Source organism: Miscanthus floridulus, chromosome 2 (genome assembly GCF_019320115.1).
Source record: "Miscanthus floridulus cultivar M001 chromosome 2, ASM1932011v1, whole genome shotgun sequence".
NCBI classification, from domain to species: domain Eukaryota; kingdom Viridiplantae; phylum Streptophyta; class Magnoliopsida; order Poales; family Poaceae; genus Miscanthus; species Miscanthus floridulus.
Window position 1 is genome coordinate 136,055,555 of NC_089581.1, and position 22,092 is coordinate 136,077,646.

Below are 22,092 nucleotides of genomic sequence, written 5' to 3' on the forward strand. Positions count from 1 at the left end.
CGGTTAAGGACCGATCATTGCATAAGACTCTAGGTAGGTCACAGACTTATTATCCTGAGCACATACTTGTGTATGGGCGCTTGGAAGACTTGTTGCTCTCTTATCGCGGATCCGGTTCTTTCTGGATCGACTGTTAGGGTTTTATTTTGGTGGAGGTCCTTGCACCGCACTGAGTCCAGGACTCAGGGGCAAGGGCCTAGAGTTCTAGTTTGGACGGGGACCTAGACACCTAGGATAGGAGAGTGATGGGTTGGTCCTGCTTGTGCCTGGGGTACAAGTGGGGCGTGTGTTTTTGGGGTACCCAGTTGGGGGCATTGATTCGCGAATCACCGGGAAATTCGGTACGGCTTGTCTACGGTTTAGCATCATAGTAAGAACTAAAAGATGAAAGATGGAAGATGGATAAAGGAAATTTGATTGCTTACCACCTTCTTGAAAGTAGCACAGGTGCTTACATAGAATGGTTAGTTAGTGAACCAATGCGTCTATTAATAAAAATCGAATATAAGGACACACGCTTAGTAATGCTTCCTACAAATACAATAAACCCACAAGCCAGATAGCCTTGCATATCCTTGAAGTCTTTTCTTTTCTCCTATCGGGTAAGTCTTGCTGAGTACAATTGAGTACTCAGGGTTTTATTCCCCCTGTTGCAGGTGATAGGTGGATGCCAAAGCTGACTCTTGTGTGTGGATTCCTCCTGGTGGGCTCAGCGAGGATTCCTTTACGCTGTGATTGTAGTTTTTACTTACAACTCTCACCAAATGTTTTTTATAAATGGAAGTTGATAATCTGTTGTCATAGTTTATTTATCAATGCTTCGTCATGCCATGAATAGCTAATTATTTTTCCGCTGTAACTCTGATCACATGTTTATGTTCCACTATTCAATTAAATTATTCATACTCTGATAATATGATTTCATTCCACTATCATAACAATAAATGTTATACTCTGATGTACAAGTAAAGTGATGTAAGAAATTTTTAAGAATGATGTAAGCTTTATTCTCTCATTTGTGATCCTGATGGCAAAAATGTGGATTTTCGGGTTCTCCCTTGGGGTGTGCCCGATGAAACCGAGTAATCTAGTGTTCTCCCTCAAGTGCTTAGTGTCTAAGGGAAGACAAGCACTCCTATGTGGTATTAGATTAGGTGGTTCTGCCACAGAAGGTAAGTAGTTCTATTCGAAGGGCAGCAAATCAAGAAAGAGGGAAGAAAGCAAGACAAAATTTGTCTCGAATTTCATCCTAATTTCCATTTACGCCTTCCACGGTATGAGCATACCATTGTTTTGCTCTTCCCAAAAGGGAGAATGGAAGCAATTTCCATTTAGTGTCTCATGTGTCATGCCAGAAATATATAGGCAATAACATAGTTGCTCGAATTCTCGAAGGTGGCTATAAGGATTTTCATCTTCTTGCCCAAAGAAGGGTTGCTCCTAAACCATGGCTATGAAAGCAGGGTGAAGATCATAGCCATTTGTAAGAATGGGATGTGATGATGGTAGTGGCTCCAACAATTTGCCCTTTGGAGCGGATTATTTAAAAATAGGAGTGGAATCCATGTGGTAAGGATGGTGGTGGTGAGGTGCATATGATGGTTGTAACAAGGAAAAAAAATATACACAAATGACTTGGTTCGCTTCTAGAACAGATACCATTCCCCAACAACAGCGCAAGAAAGCTTGTTGGTATTTGTTAACGCAAACAGATAAATCCGCAAGCACAGGATATCACTGTAGCTTTCACCCAGAGTATTCCTAGGTATCAATTTCCACGAGGAACGTGAAGTGTACTAGAAAGGATCAAGGTCGTCCAAGGATAAAGTGTTTTTGTGGGAAGAGAAGGGTTTTCTAAGGTTTTCCCAAGAAACTAGATAACCAAGGTTCAAGCTTAATTACTAAACTCACTTACTTTGGAGCACAATACCTTTCCGATCCTCGAAAAGATAGGGAAGGGGTAATTGAGGTCAGGCTACCAAAAAGCTCTACAAAAACACCAATCCGAATGTGGTGGATTACAAAGGCTTAGTCAGAGCTGTCACCTCTGGGGCTACCACAACTATCCATGGGAATAGGCGCAAACTCAAGTAAACACTAGCCTAGATACCACGTCTACGCTAACGATTACTACTCTTGCCTGAATTCTTAGACTAGAGCACTTGATCGAGCGGAGTTCCCGTAAGTAAGCAAAGCAACAACAAAACTTAGTTAAGTAGTATGCTTGAAAATAGCAAAAGAAAACTTGGATATTACTCAAGTCGAGTCGGCTCCGTAGAGGTACAAAGTTGAGAAGGACCCAACAAACTTGGCTCTTCCTTCGCTCTATTCCTCTCCTCACTTCCTCTTTTTGTCTATTACAACTAGGTGTGAAGCACCTAGAGGAACACTACTACAAAATGTGTGAAGATGAAGCTCAAGGTAGGTGTGTGTTTGAGAGGAGGCTCTCCCCCTCTATTTATACAAGCTTTAAGGCGATGTGGAGAACTATTTTTGGCGTGAGTACATGATCCACCGCCTCTTTCATGCCCTCATGACATCGCCTATCGAAAGGGTGGCTGAGAGGTGCTAGTGGGGGGTTAGCCACCCCCTGACCAAGCCCCCTCACTAAAAGGACCTAGGATGCCACCTAGAGGGAGGGTGAATAGGCGCTTCTAAAAATTAACACCTTTAAATGCGGAAACAATTAGAAAAGGGAGTTTCCAAAATGGAAACTCCAAATTAAGAGTAATACCACCCCTCACAAGTTAGCCACAGAGTAAACAATGTATAAAGAATATATCTATAAGTTACAACCCTACAACACAAAGTTAGAACAGAGAATAAATATTTTCAACACGGGTAGGAAATACCGGATGTGTCCAGTAGGTATACCGGACGTGTTCGGTATACACGGTTTTAGTGGAACAGCCCTAAACTTGCTCCTTTCAATTTCTAACTTCAAATCAAATTGCATGTACCTACTAGATATGACAATATACATAGATAACCTGCACAAGAGCAAGAGCAACACAAATATCAAATGAAATGCGAATTGAGACACGATATTTGTTTTAGTGAAGTTTGGACTCGTTCGAGTCCTACTCTCCATTGAGGGGGCTACGGGCGACCCAGCGAAGGTCAGCCCTAGAGGGTACCACGAAGGTCACTCTAGCTAGAGTCTTTTCCAACACCTTTTCCTCCTTCCACTAGTTGATTCTGAGGCGGCGGAATCGACCGTTACAAACTTTCTGAGGCACACCACAATCTCTCGGGTGCTCTCCGGCGACGCCTAACCGTCTAGGACCAAAGAGTCTAAGAGTAACAAATACAAATCATGAAATAGACAATCTGCACAAGTGCTTAAGTGGTGGCTTTCTCTCTTTTTCAAATTCTCTCTTAACCCACAAATGGATTTTGTGATTTGGATCACACACTCACTAAGAGAGGGTTTGGGAGAGTTGGCAAGGCTAAAAAACATGTATCTGTATCAGCAGCCTCCAAAGGTGGAGGCTTGGGGGTATTTATAGCCCCTTGAAAAACTAGTCGTTTTATAGCCGTTGCCATACCGGACACGTCCAGTGGGACTTACACTATGCCAACGGTAACAGAGTTACAGTGACGTTGTGAGGCATCGGAACTCTCAATGAATGCCAGAACTTTCAAATGTCGGAACTCCTGACTCATGTCGGAACTCTCAACCCTCAACACATTTGAAAACTATGGTAACTGAGTTAAAGTATGTGAGGTGTTAGAACTCCTGACTCATGCCGAAACTTCCAACCGACGGAACTCCCGACCCTCAAGACATTTGAAAACAAGCCGTTGGCCTCTGGCCATCCATACCGGACACATCCGGTATGACCACCATAGTGAACTCTCCAAATCAGTTAAGCGCAAGACCTCGAAACTCCTGGCCATTGTCGGAACTCCCGACCGTTGGAACTCCTGATGAACCAACTCGAGATCAACAATATTACCATTGCTGGGCAAATACCGAACATGTCCGGTATCAATACTGCTAGACTAGCAAAAACCAGGTTAGCTCTTTTGTCTCTCAAACACTCAAAATTCATATGGGTTGGCTTGAGCACTTATGAAACATTATCTATCAGCATGATGCATCCCTCTTAATAGTACAACATTCCTATTAACTCAAATTTAAAAGTATAATGAATTTAAACCTTTTGAGTTGATCTCTTTCAACCGAAGCCGTGTATTCCATTCTTCATCAAGTGAGGGTGCCAACATGTCAACTTTAATCTTTTTCACTTGAGCATAGCCATCTTGAGCATGTGACTTGATTCTATTCATTAAATATGAATAACTCCAAATGCATCAAGTCACTTTCAACACTTTGTCCAATATAGATTTGATCATCCACATCAATATGACCATCATAGCTTGATTAGTACCTCAACTAAATGCAAGTACTTTCTTCTTCACCCTAGCTAGGTTCTTCGGCCACCAAGCCATCGCTTGTCCTTCACCCTTGCTTAGTACCTCGAAGCCTTTCCTTGCTATCTTCACAATCTCAAGCCATCAAGTCACATCTTGTGTTGAATCATCCATTCATTTGTATTGTTATCTTTTTCATTTCAATTTAGCAAGCTTCAAATATGAGACCATTCCATATGCAATCCCTCATGTCTCATCAACTAATTTTTACCGGGCTTGCTTCCACATAGTATATGGAAATCCCATAATAAATAAGCCTTTGCATGAATTCCATTTGCATTGCTGTCTTATGCTTGAACTAGATTGTTTATACAACAACACATCATTTTGGCTTTCATTAAGTACATGTGAGATAACCTATTACCTGTCCACACTTAGCAAACGGGTTAGACCTTTAATCACATTGTCATTCAATCATCCAAAACCCACTAAAGGGCTAGATGCACTTTCAATCTCCCCCTTTTTGGTGATTGATGACAACTTGATTAAAGCTTAAAAAAGAATATAAACATTTAAGCTTTTGGGTTCAATGATTTATGAGAGGCTCCCCCTTAATATGTGCTTATGATTAGAATTCATAAAATGACCTCAAATGTCAATTGCACATACTAAAACATATAGGAGACTCCCCCTAAATCATTGCATCCGTGGGGTGCATGTGTGTGTGACAAAGTAAAACTATGATGCATATGACAAGATATATCACACAAGAATAAATATAAAGGCATAACATCAAATATTTTCATTCTAGCATGCATAGTCCTTATGAAAATAAATATAACACATGTATGTCACACATAGCACTCATTACACATTTTCTCAAGTCCACAAACCACTAATATATAAATAAAGATCATGTCTCAAGAGATACTTAGATAAAACATAAGTATAAGTCTCATCTCTCACATGATACAATCTATCTCAAACTCAAGATACATCGATGAAGCTCAAAAGCTTATAGTTGTAGTACATATCTCTAGGTACAAAGATAAGCAAATGAAACAAACATCCTAAAGTGTTAATCAGTCTCTCTCCCCCTTTGTCATCTATCACCACAAAGGTCCAAAATGACATACTAAGGACAAAGGGGCTGTAAGCTGTCTCTCAAAGCTGAGATCACTCATCATCATCTTCATCTCCACCAACATCCTCATCATCTGAGCGTGGAACACCAGCTGGATGAGAACCACCCGCATTAGATGGGTCATAGCCACCGGACTCGTAGTAGCCGAAACCACCTATGAGGTCACTCCACCAGTATAAAGCATACTCATCTGCAGCACTGGGACATAGCTAAGAGTGAGTAGGCACACGAGCCTACAGTGGTAAAGTGTTTGGGTGCTCTAGTGCCTGCTGCTGCTGTCGCTGAAGGAACTCAGCAAACTCTATGTCATACCTACCCTACTACTGCTCCTCAGTCTTAGGCTCACTAGCTGCCTCATCTGATAGTGGAGACCTAGGAGGATCAAGCTCAAGTCTAGTAGCAATCTGCTTCAAAGTCCAAGTGTCCTTCCTCCTAGCCTCCCTCTCCTTCTGCTGATAGGTTCGTATGTCCTTGCACATCCTAAAGATAGCACTGAACATCTTGCGAATAGGAGAAAGAGGACTGTGGCGACGTGAAGAAGAATGTGAAGGAGCATGTGGTAGAGGGGAAGCTCGTCCTGTTGCTACACCACCTATAGGTGCATCTGCCTCTGGTGCTGCTACTGCTCCTCTTGGTCCTGCTGGAGGTACCCCAACCTAAGGTAAGTATGCAACAATCTTTAGGGCCTTATGTACCTTGTCATACTCAAAGGTATGCCCTGTGACCTGCCCAATCATGTGCATGATGTAGGGAGCAAAACCATAGCCCTTGAGGGGCCTCTCTCCAACACTCCTAATCTCGCACCAAATGAAGTCAAAGACACTGAAGGGTCATGCATCAGGTGCCATCCTATGGAGCAGGTTTCTAGAATAATCTACAATGTTTCCCTTATCTCCACCCTTGTAATCAATGGTCTTCCTAAACATCATATCCAGGTATCTATAAGTAGGGTGAAGACCTAGAACCTTCCCCACTGCTCCTCTCTCACCCCCTGGTGGGTACATGTAGGCCAGCTGCTCTGGAGGGAGTACATGCTCTATGTGGATCCTATCTCTTTGAAGATCCTCCTCTAAAAACCAAGCAGGGCAGCGAAAGCATCATAATCCACACTGTACCACTAGCCCTCAAGCATCTAGTGCATACGCCTCTCATCCTCCTCAACATATAGGGTGGCGTAGAACTGAGCTACCACGTCTATATTCTAGTCATATTGGAACTCCATAATCTCATACACCCCTGTATGCTGGCAAATGGAAATAGCGTGATCAATGGAGGCCTTATGCAAGTCTCTGATGTACTGCCAGTCAATCCACTAAGACCTAGCAATCACTGGGTTCCTAGTGAGGATCACACTGGTGTAGAAGTCCATATGAAAGGCTGTCTAAAATCGATGATCAAATTGAATCCTAAGCAAGCTCCTTGGATCAATTCTCCTCTCATCCCTGGCTCTTCTGGTCATGCCTTTCCCTCGATAGTCAACTCTAGACATAAAAGAGGGTACACTAGGTGGATGTGTCTCAAGTAATCCATAGTGCATACCCTAGCCTGGCTAGTGCTGAGCTGGAGATACTGCCTGCTCCTCCTTAATCTCCTGCTCATCATTTGAGCTGCCACTATCTGAACCTCGGTCAGTGCTCTTCCTCTTCCTGGTACTGGGCTCCACTCTATACTCTTCTGTATCTATGTTAGAGGAAGAACTATTGTCTCCCTCTTTGTACTGTGGAGCACCCCTAGTAGCTCTAAAGAGTCCCCTGCTGTTGCCCTGCTGCTGCTGACTATATCTAGGATGCATTTCATGTCTTGCCTTCTTGTGTTTCTCTAGTGCTGGATCATGCCTATGCTTAGACCTAGGCTCCTGTCTTCCACTCATGGTTGTTGTCCTATATCCAAAGATTTACAAGAAATTTTAGATACATGCCCAAACGATAGCTTATTTTAGTTGAAATACAGAAATAAGAATAAGCATCCGATGCTTTGTAATCACCTCAACCAAACTAGGTCACAAGGTTTCCAAAACACAATAGACAATTAAACTTAGTCCTATGAATCAACCACGTAGAAGATTGAAACAAAAGAGCAAAACATGCTCTGTTGTCCCATACCAGACACGTCTGGTATGAGCGAACAGCAACCCTAATCGGGGTCCTTCGCTCAATCTTCAACCAATCCAATCCAAACTTTAGGAATTGCTTCTAAAAAGGTAATGTAGCATCTCTATCGAAGGGATTTCAAAATCATGCCCTAACCGCTTAGATCGGATGAGGTCTAGGATTAGGGTACCTTGAGAGAGTGAATGAAGATGCAAATGGAAATCCAAGTCCCGAAGTCTTCAATCTTGATGCAAATATCCTTCGATCCAATCTCCCTCCCTTCTTTTTCTTGGTGGAATCACCCGATCGCCAATTTCGGTGGAACAGCGGTGGCGGCGTTGGCTTGGAGGGGAGAGAAGAGAGATAGAGGACTAGGGCCAAAGGGGTACGAGCTTTTTATAACCCCGCTCATACCTACCGAACACATCTGGTATTCGTGGGCTGGTTGTTCTTGTTCTAAATTTCATTCACTTAATTCCAATCCCCTTCTCTATCATTTCTTGATCCAAAAGCATGTATGTCCTTGATCCAAATAAGGTGTAATTACTTTTTTTATCCAAATGCCATGAGTATCACTACTCTTTTCCAATTATTTGGCATATATAGATTTTGATTACTTGAGAGAGAGATTGTGAGACATAGTAGATTGTGAACTTAAGAAAGCCATGTCATGTGTAATTAGCTAATCAAACAATCAAGGAGAGCTATAATTATCACATGACAAGGCTAGGTCACAAAGACCAAGATTCAAATAGTTTTTTCAAATTCACACCACCTACACATGCCAGTTATGGGTTTTAAAAAATATCTCTCCTATGTCACACAAATGCACATTCTAACATATAAAGGGCCTTAGATGCACTTACAATGTATGTATGTAAAAACATACATTTGCCTTGAGCCCACAAGAATACCACTAAGTAGATACATAGCATGATAATCTTTATGTTGACCTTAATTGCCAAATAATCATGCTATATATGAAATCAATTTTTCATCCAAAGGACTACAAAGAATGCTACATAAATTTATTAGTCCACAAGGTACAAAATAGAAACTGAGCTCCCCCTAAATAAGTGCTTTAAGTAATTTAAATGACTTTCAACTAGCACTTTATTCTATTAAGAATTTAGGAGTAAATTTTCTATTTTGAACCGCAACCAAATAATTTGCCATATTTAAATTTGAGTTCAAGAGATGCTCACAATTCACTTAGATTTGGTAAATCATAAGCTTCTGAGTAAATTAATGATATATGAAAATATATAGATTAAAGACTCAGTTGCAATCCAATTAGTGTTCTGATTCCTGCAATACTGGACACGTCCAGCAGGTATACCGGACACGTCCGGAATACATAGAACAGAAACACTTTCTTTGTGTCCCTAGCCATACTAGACACGTCCGATAGGTGCAGGACAGAAACAAATAAATTCGCTGCTTGTGATTCTTCGTTAGGTCTATTATTTATTGTATACCTGCATCTCAACAAATGAATTGCTCTACTAGAGAGCTATTAAAAGCAACATATGGCAAACATGATAATTATCAAGTAAAACTAATTAACCACTTTCAATTTTTCACAAAAATGTCTATTTGTGAGTCATTAAGCACAAAACAAAGAAAGTGGCTATCCTATAACGGTTTAAGTACTTGTTACCAATGGTGAAGATGAAGTAAATGATATATTCATTAAATTATCTTTGGGTCAACCATATAGGAGATTATGATGAGAATTGATTGATAGATTGAGTGAATATTTTCAATTTACTTGCTCAACCCCCCCCCCCCCCCAAAGCCTTCATCTCATCACCAAGTACCTACATCATTAACTTAAGCACACTTTGGTACCCAACTCTTGTTGGGTCCTTTTGGGTTAGTCAACAAGTGCTTAGGCACCCAAATGGCTTTAGCACTAGTTTGTGGTGAACACATCATCTTGCTAGTGCTAACTCCATTAGTGGTCTTCCTAAGCATATCATTATAAACAAATGTGTTCGACTTAGGAGTGTTACCATTTGGGCATTCATAGCTTAGATGCCCCTTTCTTCTACAAGCACAGCATATGCAGCCTTTGTTTGCTCTATGCTTATTTTGCTTGTATGGACATCTATCAACCTTGTGGCCCATCTCATTGCATCCATAGCATCTTCTTGTTGCAACTTGGGCTTCCTTTCTTGCCTCTTTGTACATTGGGCATTTCTTGGTAGGATGCCCCAATTTCTTGCTCATGAGACAAGCGCTTTGTCCATCACTTTTCTTTTGGTTGGCCAACTTGTTTGAGGCCTTTTGTTTAGCCACTTCACACTTGTTGGCCCAACTATTTTGCGGACACATGGCCCACTCATGTCCATATAATCCACAACCATAGCATAACCTTTTTCCATGTTTCTTGCCCTTGGTTGTGTTGGCCTTACTTGAAATGTGATTTTTTTGTTGGGTTTTGGAGGAAGCAAGGTTTGAACCCTTCTCAAGCTTCTTTACCATGTTATCATGGTTATCTTGAGAAGGTTGTGCTTTCTCCTTACCCTTCAACTGAATCACATCTTTCTTTAATCTTTTCACCTCTTCTTTGAGCTCTATGTTTTCTATGAGATTTAGCTCAATCGAAGATTGGCTTGCTTGAGGAGCACACATTTAATTGAGATGGTGTACTGGTGAGTGAATGTGTAAGAGGTTGAGAAAATTTTATCGATGTGATCACAACCTCATGAGCTACCTCAAGCATGATGCTTGATTCTACTACTTCCTTATGCGAGCATTTTAGATGAACATAGTTTGCTTGTAGCACATTATACTTGCTTGATAGTTCATCTAGCCTTGTCTTGAGCTCAAAGTTTTCCTTCTCTAGTTGTGAAACACTAGAAGAGGAGTTAGTAACTAAAGCATGCTCAATTGACAATTTTTCATACCTTTCACTTAGAGCCTTTAGTTCTTCCATCTTGGAGATGAGAAACAATTCTTGCTTTTGAAGTGATTGCTCTTGCTTCTCAATCTCTTCTTCAAGCTCATCATTCTTTTCAACTATCTCCATGATGATGAACTTGTCCTTGCGGTTGAGATGATCAAGGTTGTAGTTGTCTTCAACTTCAAAATCACTCTTATCTTGATCATCCACTTGTGCTTTCTCCTTTTCTTGATCTTTCTTGTTACTCTTCTTATGCTTTTATTGGCCATGAGACACAAGTGATGAGTATCATGAGATACTGAGGTTGACTCATCACTTGGTCGCCATTAGGCTTGAGCCTCATCATCACAGACAGCCTATTGTCCTGCTACCACGGTCATAATGGACACATTCGGTAGGCATACCAGACACGTCTGGTATATCTAGGCAGATAGCATGTCATGCATTGCTTGCACTCTTGAGATCTTATGAGGCTTTTTCTGAAACGACCTAATTTCCACGAAGGGAAATCCACAGAGTCAAAGTGTAATAAGATCATTGTAGATCATATTACCCAAAATTCTAGTCGAATACCACATCCACACAACGATAATATCATAGTACAAATAGTGCAGAATTACATAATTTATTACATCGCCGCATTGGCGGAATCAAAAGTAGCATTCATTCAGAACAGCTTGAAGATAAAATCACCAAACTCGAGTGTAGGAATGAACCCCTCAACCATCAAACTCCTCGGAGCTATACTCCTCAGCAGAACCTGTGTGCCCAAATTTATCAGTACGATTTGTACTGGCCACTCCCACCCTATGAGCATTGCTTTGTGGAAATTGGATGCAAATTGGATATATTCAAAAGGAACCTATAAGGCTGGGGTTTCCTATGTTTTAGCATATCAAGTGTATAATAATAGTTGGTCAAGTTTTAACACCATCCCCACACACATTCCACCCCATTCCCTTTCCAGAGCCAGGTTTTGATCCTGGGATCGATATACCACCATCCACACCATCACCATACCATCGCTTAGTCAACAGGCCAACTCCCTCTCGACACTGTCTTAAGGCCCATAGCCCCTGGCTATGTCCGACACTCTCTCACGGGGGAAGGACAGAAGGACTCATCTCACTATCTAGTTTAAGCAAAACCTAGGAAAGGTCCATAGCCGACAAGTCGGCACATGTATCGATCGATCAACCATACACTCTGCAGAGGTTTTACATAACCACAAGATCTACCTTCTTCGCTGACCGTCGTCAACTGGGCTGATTCTGGTCGCTTGCTAGCCTAGGATAATGCCACTCTACCATTCAGCCCTGGTACACCCCAAGTTTAGTCTGGGGTGGTTGAAACTGTGAGTCATGAGCCGGGTCCACAATGTCTCCATGAAGTATCGAAAGGGTGTGGGGGAATCCTCCACGCCCCGTACCTCCTTACATTGTCCGCTATCAACCTAGCAGTAGTGGCAATATCCTACCAAGTAGTTCGACCGTCCCGCACCATATAGGGTGAGTGGTACATAAGGCTTCCCGGTGAATCTGAGTACTAGTAAGTCCTTAGGGATGACCAAGCCAGAATGTCTTCATCAGGGTTTCCATTTACCATGCCACCATAGCACCTCCATCCCGGGCTCCTCCCATCACAGGTTCACACCTAGGACCACCTCATATACCATTTACCCACCACAGGTATCCATTTCCAAGGGTACCCAGGTAGCACCCCATGGCAAGACTTGCCCTAGGCTCGTCGTATACTCCAACTTGGTCGACACAACCCTCACCCTCCACACACCTAAGTCACACACGCAGCACTCTCCCCATAGTCCAGATAACACCACACATTAATGTAGTATAAGCGTAGTAGAAGTACAAGCAATGAAATATAGTAGTAAGCGTGTGTCTAGCCTGATAGCAGGGTATGCAGGGGTACGGTTGTGTCAAGGTAAAGGTCATCAAGTAAGCATACTACCATGAAAGTCCTATCATAGTATGATTATAACAATAAGTAAAGCAATAGCAATTCTATATTAGCCATGCATAATAGGTGCTACGAGATTGGGTGGGATGTGGCACCTTCAGTGTAGTCATCTCCGTTCTCCTCACGATCCTTGTCCGTCTGGTTCTCCTCCGAGTCTACAACGATCGCATTATAGTCGCATTAGCGACATCTATAGAGTAGCATAAAGAAGCAATGAAAATTCAAAAGAGCCAAATGCACTCAAACATGGGTTCATTGCGTAAAGCTCGATTTTAGATGAATTTTGGTCCTAGTTTTGTATTTTTCTGAGGTCGTATGAATTAGTTATGAATTTCCGAAGTTTAAATCATCTCTGAAAATGGAAAAAGGCTGAATTAATCCTGGGCTAACACGTGTCACGATGTGACTGGTCCACGTGGCATGCTGACATCAGCATGACATCATCATTTCGATTCCGAGCTGACAGGTGGGGGTCCTGCTGATGTCAGCATGACGTCATCAACATCATCTGTTCCAACAAGTGGGGCCAGAGGCTCTTGGGTCACTGACTTGTGGGTCTGGTCAAAGTCAATGTCAAGTCAATAGGCGAGTCAATGGTCAACGAGTCATGGTCACTGATAGGTGGGGCCAGAGTTGCTGACGTCAGCAGCTGACATCACTGTGACGTCAGCATGACGTCACCTCGGCTATGTTGTTACTGACAGGTGGGACCCGCATGACGTTGTCATGACATCGGCATGATGTCACTTACTAACATGTGGGTCCAGAGTCTCTGTGTCGCTGACATGTGGGGCCAGGTCAACCGTCAACGTTGACCAGTCAATGGTCAACCAGGTTGGGTCTCGACTGGGCTTTGGTGGGCCTGGATGGGGCTGGATTTGGGCCAGGCTGGCCCGCCACATGGCATGCTATGGCGCTACCACGTCATAGCCAAGGGCCCCCACTGGGCTTCATCTACCATTCGGCCCACACTACGTGGTTCACGGTGGACTCATGTTCACGTTCCATGGACCGTTGGCTGGTCTTCGATGGACCGAGTCCACCCTTCTTCCCTTTGGCTTAGCCTATGTGCACTGAGTGTAGGCGCGTGCGGCCGGTGAGGGGAGCCCTCTGATTCCATCCCCGACGCGTTCCCGTCGATGGTGTGCTCACCGGCGAGCTCCTACGGCGACGTTGGCGTCCAATTAAGGTGGGGAAAAGCTTCACCAGGCCTCGGCGAACACGGTGGTGGGGTCTAGGTGGTGGCTAGGGCTTCCCAGGGCGTTGGCCATGGTGGTCGGCAGCTTGGTCATGGTGGTGCTCACCGGCGGGGCAGCTAGGGGCTGTTCTAGGGGGTCTGGGTGCCCTGTTCCCATTCATACGGCTAGCGGGCGATAGGGTAATGTGTCGACGATGACCTTTGGGCATGGCAGAGTCCGCGCACGGTGATTGTGCACGGCGGAACTCCAGCCAAGGTCCGGTGCTCGTGGCCAGGACGCTGTGGCCGGCTAACAGGGTCTCAATCTACGTGGCTAACCTCCGGGCATCACGGTGGTGCTACAACTACGTCCTAGTCTGGCGAGGCGGCCGGGTGCGCCAGTGGTGGCTGTGCCATGACAGCGGCGTCGGGAGCGCGGCGTGCGCGTGCTCTGCTATGGCGTTCGGTGGTGGCGCGGTGGCGAGGCATGTTGTCGGGGTAGGCGCGTGGGGCAGCGCTCTGGCTTCGGTGATCAGCACCTCTGAGCTCTCTCTATTCGCCTCCCCCTCTTCCAAACTCCTTCTCGGCCCTCTTCTCTCGGTGCGGTGCGGGCTGTTGGGCCACCAAGTGGTGGCGGAGGCTGAGGAATCCCTAGGGCTCTGGGCGTTGCTTTATAGCCCTGGGGTCCGAGCTCCATCTATGGTGGACGGGGCGGACGGCTGGCGATGCGCCGTTGGCATCGAACGGCATCACAGGCGTGGGTGGTTGGCGCGGAGGTTGCGTGGGCGCGGCGCCAAGGGAGCAAGGCCAAACAATTCGCGTGACCCCGGGCCCACGCCTGTCACTTTGGTTGGGTCTCGGTCGGAGGCGGTGCCGGCGTGGGGAGGAAGACGACACTGTGGCGGGGTGCGGCTGACACGTGGGGTCTGGTGGCAATGGCAGCAAGTGAAGCTAGGAGGCGCGCGGGCGTGAGCAGCGCGCTGGGCTGCTTGCTAGGCTGGCCGCACGAGTTGGGCTGGCTGGCTGGCTAGCTGGGCCGACTGCTGTTGTGCGCTAGCGGGCCGAGCAGGCCAAGCCAGCTGTGGGCCTTTTCCCCTTTCTTTCTCTTTTTCTATTTTTATTTTTCCTCTCCTTTGTTTAAATTCAAATTTGATTTTGGAATTTGAATTCATAATTGGTGTACCTTATTCATTGGAGTTTTTGGTATGAGGTCCACAACATTCTTTTATATATATATTAGGAATTTATTTAGCTATTTTGTATAACAAAAATAAGTGTAGTTTTGTTATACAAAAAAATGGAAATAGTTTTCTCTTTAAGCATTTATTCTTTGGTTTGATTAATAATTACTTTATGGTTTATTTTTTTAGGAGTTGTTAGGCATTACATAAAACAAATGAAAATCCAAATCACCATTTGAGTTAACAATGTATGCTATGTTTCATTTGTCAGTATTTAAATAAACATGATTAACAAATGGCATGCCATGCTCATGAAATTGTTTAGTTGGTTTACAACTAATGCAACACCTAGGGTTGGCTCCTACAGATGTCACTCAATATTGCATGGGGTTATAACAAAAATTTTGTAGTTGTGATTTTTGGTGTGTGGATTTTTGGATTGTTACAGTCCTACCCCCTTAACAGAATCTCGTCCCCGAGATTAAAGCATAACGTACTCTTCGAAGAGGTAAGGGTATCGTAGCTGGAGGTCAGACTCTTTCTCCCATGTTGCTTCTCTCTCAGTGTGATTGCTCCATTGGATCTTGCATATAGGAATAGTTTTGCTTTGGGTCTCTTTAGTATCTCTACCCAGAATTCTGATAGGATGTTCTTTATACTCGAGAGTGTCTTGAATGTCAAGTGTATCAGTTGGAACTACTTCATCGGGCACTCTCAAACACTTGCGTAGCTGTGAGACATGGAATATGGGATGTACACCCACCAATTCCTTAGGTAGCTCAAGTTTGTACGTGAGCTTTCCAATCCTTTTGCGGATATTGTATGGCCCAACAAATCTAGGGGCTAGCTTTCCTTTCACATGGAATTTGACAGTTCCACGTAGCGGGGATACCTTGAGATAGACAAAGTCTCCCACATTGAACTCAAGTTCTCTTCTTCTTTTGTCAGCATAGCTCTTGTATCGACTTTGAGCAATCCTCAAATTCTCCTTCACTTGAGCAACTCCTTCTTCGGCATCTTGAATCTTAGCGGAGTCAAAGAACGATCTTTCTCCCAGTTGGGACCACATCAAAGGTGCCTTACAAGGTCTGCCATACAGAGTTTCAAATGGCGACATCTTGATACTGGCTTGGTAGCTGTTGTTGTAAGAGAACTCTGCATAGGGTAGACATTTCTCCCAATCAGAGCCATAATTTAGTACACTAGCACGAAGCATGTCTTCTAAGATCTGATTTACTCGTTCTGTCTGTCCGTCTATTTGTGGGTGATAAGCGGTACTGAAATCAAGTTTGGTTCTAATGGACTTGTGTAGAGCTTCCCAGAATTAGGACACAAACTGAGGACCATGATCAGATACAATACTAGAGGGAGCTCCATGCAGTCTGAGAATATGCTCAACATATAGATCTGCTAATTTTTCGGCATTGGTCTTGGTCTTAACTGGTACAAAGTGAGCAATCTTGGTCAAACGATCAACATCACCCAGATGGAATCATTGCCTTTCTGTGATCGAGGCAATCCAACTATGAAATCCATGGATATGCTCTCCCATTTCCACTCAGGAACGTCAAGAGGCTTTAGCAATCCTGCAGGCCTTTGATGTTCAGCCTTGACTCTATTACAGGTGTCACATCATGCCACATGTCCCACAATGTCTGTCTTCATGCCTTTCCACCAAAAATGTTTCTTCAAGTCTTGATACATCTTTGAATTTCTAGGGTGGATACAGTACTTAGAATCATGGGCTTCGGATAGAATTTCCTCCTGTAGTGCTGGATCGGAAGGGACACAGATTCTGTCCTTGAACCAGATGGTTCCTAGTTCATCTTCATGGTGGTTGGTCTTGTAGCCTAGTTTCATCAAACCACGGAGATATTCGATCTCTTCACAACTTTTCTGAGCTTGACGGATACGATCTGTGAGATCATACTGTATATGGAGCTCATTTAACAAGCCATGCGGTAGTATCTTAAGTTGGAAATCTTCAATCTCATCCTTGAGCTCAGGTGGTACGGATTCAGTGATCAAAGTGTGGCAGTAACTCTTGCGACTGAGAGCATCTACGACTACATTAGCTTTTCCCAAATGATAGTGAATTTCTAGGTCGTAGTCTTTGATCAATTCTAGCCATCGGCGTTGCCTCATATTTAGATCTTCCTGAGTGAAAAAGTACTTCAAGCTCTTGTGATCGGTATAGATATCACACTTGTTGCCTATCAAGTAGTGCCTCCAAATCTTCAAGGCGTGCACAACTACTGCTAACTCAAGATCATGGGTTGGGTAACGGTTCTCGTGTTCTTTCAACTACCGAGATGCATATGCTATCACTCTTCCATCTTGCAGCAGTACACAACCAAGTCCTTGACGGGATGCATCACAATAGACCACGAAATCTTTGCTGATATCAGGCAATGCTAGCATAGGAGTTGTGGTAAGCTTCTGTTTCAATTCCTAGAAGCTTTGTTCGCACTCGAGCGTCCATTCAAACTCCTTAGTCTTCTTTAGAAGGTTGGTCATTGAATGGGCTATCTTGGAGAAGTTCTCAATGAATTGGCGATAATATCCAGCCAATCCCAAGAAGCTTCTGACTTCTATCACATTATGGGGTTGATCCCACTCTTTCACAGCTTCAATCTTGGTCGGGTCAACTGCGACACCTTCAGCAGATAGTACATGGCCTAAGAAGGCAACTTCCTGTAGCCAAAATTCGCATTTGCTGAACTTTGCGTAGAGCTGATGTTGTGCTAATTTCTCAAGCACGGTTCTTAGATGATGTTCATGTTCTTTGGCGGTGGGTGAATAAACAAGAATGTCATCAATGAATACTACCATGAACTTATCCAGTTCATTCATGAAAACCTTATTCATCATGTTCATGAAGTATGCGGGAGCATTCGTGAGTTCAAAGGACACCACGGTGAACTCAAACTGCCCATACCTAGTCACAAAAGCTGTCTTTGGGATGTCACTCTCTCAAATCTTCATCTGATGATAGCCAGATCTAAGATCAATCTTGGAGAAATACTTGGCACCTCGAAGCTGATCAAGCAGATCATCAATCCTTGGCAGGGGGTACTTGTTCTTGATGGTGACTGCATTCAAGTTCTGGTAATCAATGCACATTCTCATCGAGCCATCCTTCTTCTTAACAAATAGAATAGGGGATCCCCAGGGTGAAGCACTGGGTCTGATATATCCCTTCGAGATGAGCTCATCAAGCTATTTCTTGAGCTTGGCCAGTTCATCAACTGACATGCGATAGGGTCTCTTGGCAATGGGTCCTATTCCTGGCAAGAGATCAATGATGAACTCTACATCACGGTCTGGTGGCATACCCGGTAATTCTTTAGGGAATACATCGGGATATTCTCTGACCACAGGCACATCATGAACTGTCTTCTCCTCTTTCTATGATTCTAAACTCGCTTTAAGGGCACATTGGATGGAAGTGGACTTTCTGGACTGGGGTTCACATCTAATAACTTGGCCTGATGGGTGGGTCACTTGGACGTATCTAGGTGAACATGATATGATACCTCGATGAATAGTTAGCCAATCCATGCCTAAGATGACATCTAGGTTCATGGAAGGTAACAAGGTTAAGTCGGCTTTAAAGATAAGATCTTCAATGGTAAGACTCACTTCCTTACAGATGTGTGTGCACTTTAGGTCTCCTAAAGGTGAACTGGTGATGATAGGCTTTCCACGTGGGGTTACAGGCAGGTCATGCTCTCATGCAAACTTGGATGATATGTAAGAACAAGTTGCTCTAGGGTCAAATAGAACTGATACAGTATTGCCATTAACTAAAAACATACCGTACACAACGTTAGGGGCAGCCTGTGCTTCCTCGGTGTCCAGATGGTTGAGACGTCCACGGGTAGCAGATCCCTTGAACTGAGACTTCTGAGTAGCTGAGTTTTGTGGGCACTCAGCGGCTTTGTGACCTAGTTGGCCACAAGCGAAGCAGGTGAAAGGCGTACCGCCTATAGGGGTTGGCGCGGGTGCCTTCCAATTTCCAGTGCTTGGTGTGGAGCAGTTCTGTGCTGGACGTTCATTCATAGAGCGGGAACGATTGAAACGGTCCTGAGCATAATGGTCCTAGGTATAACGATCCTGAGCAGGGCAGGAGTATTTAGTGGTGTAGCCTCCACTACCCCTACTCGATCTAGGGTTGTCATCCCTATTGTGGTGAGAGTGTTCCCTGGGTGGCGCATCTCTGCGGAACCTCTTGCGATCACGGCCACGGAAGGACTCCTTAGGCTTATGCTTCCTCTCCCTATACTCCTCTCCAGCTTCAGCACGGTCCTTCTCAATCTGAATGCAGCAATCCACCATAGCACGCAGCGTGCTACTCTCAATACCGCCAAACTTCAGCTTGATGTGCGGGTTAAGTCCCTTGCGGTAATAGTACAGCTTCTCCTTCTCAGAGTTCACAACATAGGAAGGTGCATAGCGCAGAAGGTTGGTGAAACAAGTAGTGTACTCAGTCACCATGTCCTTTCCCATCTTGATGTTACAGAACTCCTCAGCTTTGGCCTCCATGATACCCTTGGGAATGTGATACTCAGTGAATGCTTCAGCGAACTCTTCCCACGAGATGTTGGTAGGGTCCTCATGGGAATCACTGAAACTATCCCACCAGGCGTGTGCTGCACCTGTGAGCTGGTGTGTGGTAGCTCCAACACACTCATCATTGGTGAAAGTAGTGAGGTCAAGCTTCTTCTCCATCTCCTTGAGCCAGTCATCATCCACAAGTGGGTCAGGGTCGGTGCCATCATAGGTAGGTGGCCTTAGCTTTAGAAATTCTTCCAGCTTCCTTTGGAAGTCATTCTGCTGCCCTCCCTAGCGACGGTTTGCTCCATCTACAAGAGCTGCAAGAAGCTAGGTCTATTGTGCCATCACCTGTGCTAGGGTCGGTGGTGGTGGCGGTGGAATGTTCTCCTCATCAAGCGGCAGGGTATTCTCTAGGTTGAAGGGTATCCCTCCACGTCCATGGTCATGGCCTCGGCCACGGTTGTTGCCACCACACCCCCCATTTGGTTCGACTGGTTCGGGGGTGGGCGCACGTCCACGGTTCATTAGACGATTAGATCGGCAGTTCGGCATCTACAACACAGATCATAGGAATTTTAGTGTTTGTGCCATAAGTGCTTATAATTCAGTATGATTACATGATTTTGACGATTTAAAGAAAAACATTTATACTATCCAACACTCATTACAAAGAAGTAATAAGATCCAAAACATTCATTACATGGGTTTATTACATAGCATCATCTCTAGTAGCTACACTTGAAGACTTACGAGAATCGTACTACGCATAGTGTCACATATTACATCTCATAAGGGGTACATCATGGGGTACAACTTATGGAAGCCACTAACATGACTCATGACCACGCAGGGTCATCTACTCTAACTCGTACACCGCAGCTGGGATACGACTGTTCTCGATCTCGATCTCCTCGTCAGACTTGTAAAGTCGGGACACGTACTTCAAGGCCTCGGTGAGCTCCTTAGTAGGCTTGGCTCTAGGTAGGGTAGGGCAGGTGTCTAGGTTGAGGTGAGTCGGGGCTAACTCAAACTCCTCTATCCTAGGCTTTGTCTTGCTACGAATCTCCTTGGGTAGCTGATCCCACATACCCTTCATCTCCCTGAGACGCTTCCTGTCAGACTTCTGCCAAGCCTGCCATGTCCTCTCACACTTGTCCTGTAGGTACTCGTTCTACCTGAGTGCCTCGATCAGGTGATCCTGGTTGAGAACAGCCTTCTTTCTGAACTCCTCTAAATCCTAAGTCACGGTCTTGTTCTGAGATTGAATTTTCAGCATATCAATCCCCTTAGACCTTTCTCTATCTCCTCTACGGTTGAACTCGCCTTCTTGTCATCCAACTCTCTCTACAACTCCAAGACCTTGCTGTCGAGGTAGCAGTTCCTGTTGCCTAGGTCGGCGGCTTTGTCCTATAAGTCTACGACCTCAGCTCTATGGACTTCTTCATGATGGTTGAGCTCGTCATGTAGCTTGGCGACTGTCTCAAGCAGACTAGCTCGCTCCTGTGCTCCCTACGAGTCTTGCTCCTAGTACTCCCATAGAAGGGCCTGATCCTAACGTCTCCTCTACTCCAGCTGGGTCACGTACCTATCCTGCTCTAGTAGGTGGATAGCCGAGACGCGAAGGCATCTATCCTCCTCGGCAAGGATAACTCTGCCAGCTGCGAAACTCTGCTCACTAGGGGTAAGGCTGAGGTCGAGGGCCTGGGGAAGTAGACGGAACCCTATCGTCTTCAGGTGCTTGTAGTGGTCCCTCATCACTTTGTGAAGTGCCTTGTGTGAGATAGCTTGCAGTCCCTCCTCGACTGTGTCCTCTATAGTCAACTCAGTGAAAGCTAGGACATAAGGTAAGGTAGTGCTAGCTAGGAACTCGATTGAGGTGACAATCGATCCTTCGATTCCTCCTTCCTGAGCTGGCTTCCCAATGCAGGTGACCTTGACAAGCTCGTTAGGGACTCCTAACATGACGAGAACTCGACAGAGGGTCTATGCAAAACCCCCGAGCTCATGTAGGTCGAAGGTAAGCTTGGCGTGGTCCAGAGGTAGCGGTCCTAGAGGCGGCCAGTCGACGTTCATTGCCGTCTGCATGTTTTAAGGAATAGGTGTTAGCAGGTCAATAATAGATAAGCCTTGCATAAAGTAAATTCATGGTCGGTATATAACCGAAAGAAGGGTTGTTCACGTCCTATTCTATCATCCATTTCTGAGGGTTTCATCCTATGGTCAAGTATGGCTCTGATACCAACTGAAACGACCTAATTTCCACGAAGGGAAATCCACAGAGTCGAAGTGTAATAAGACCGTTGTAGATCATATTACCCAAATTTCCAGTCGAATACCACATCCATACAATGATAATATCAGAGTACAAATAGTGCAGAATTACATAATTTATTACATCGCCGCATTGGCAGAATCAAAAGTAGCATTCATTCAGAATAGCTTAAAGATAAAATCGCCAAACTCGAGCGTAGGAACGAACCCCTCAACCGTCAAACTCCTCGGAGCTATACTCCTCAGCAGAACCTGTGTGCCAAAATTTATCAGTACGATTTGTACTGGCCACTCCCACCCTATGAGCATTGCTTTGTGGAAATTGGATGCAAGTTGGATATATTCAAAAGGAACCTATAAGGCTAGGGTTTCCTATGTTTTAGCATATCAAGTGTATAATAATAGTTGGT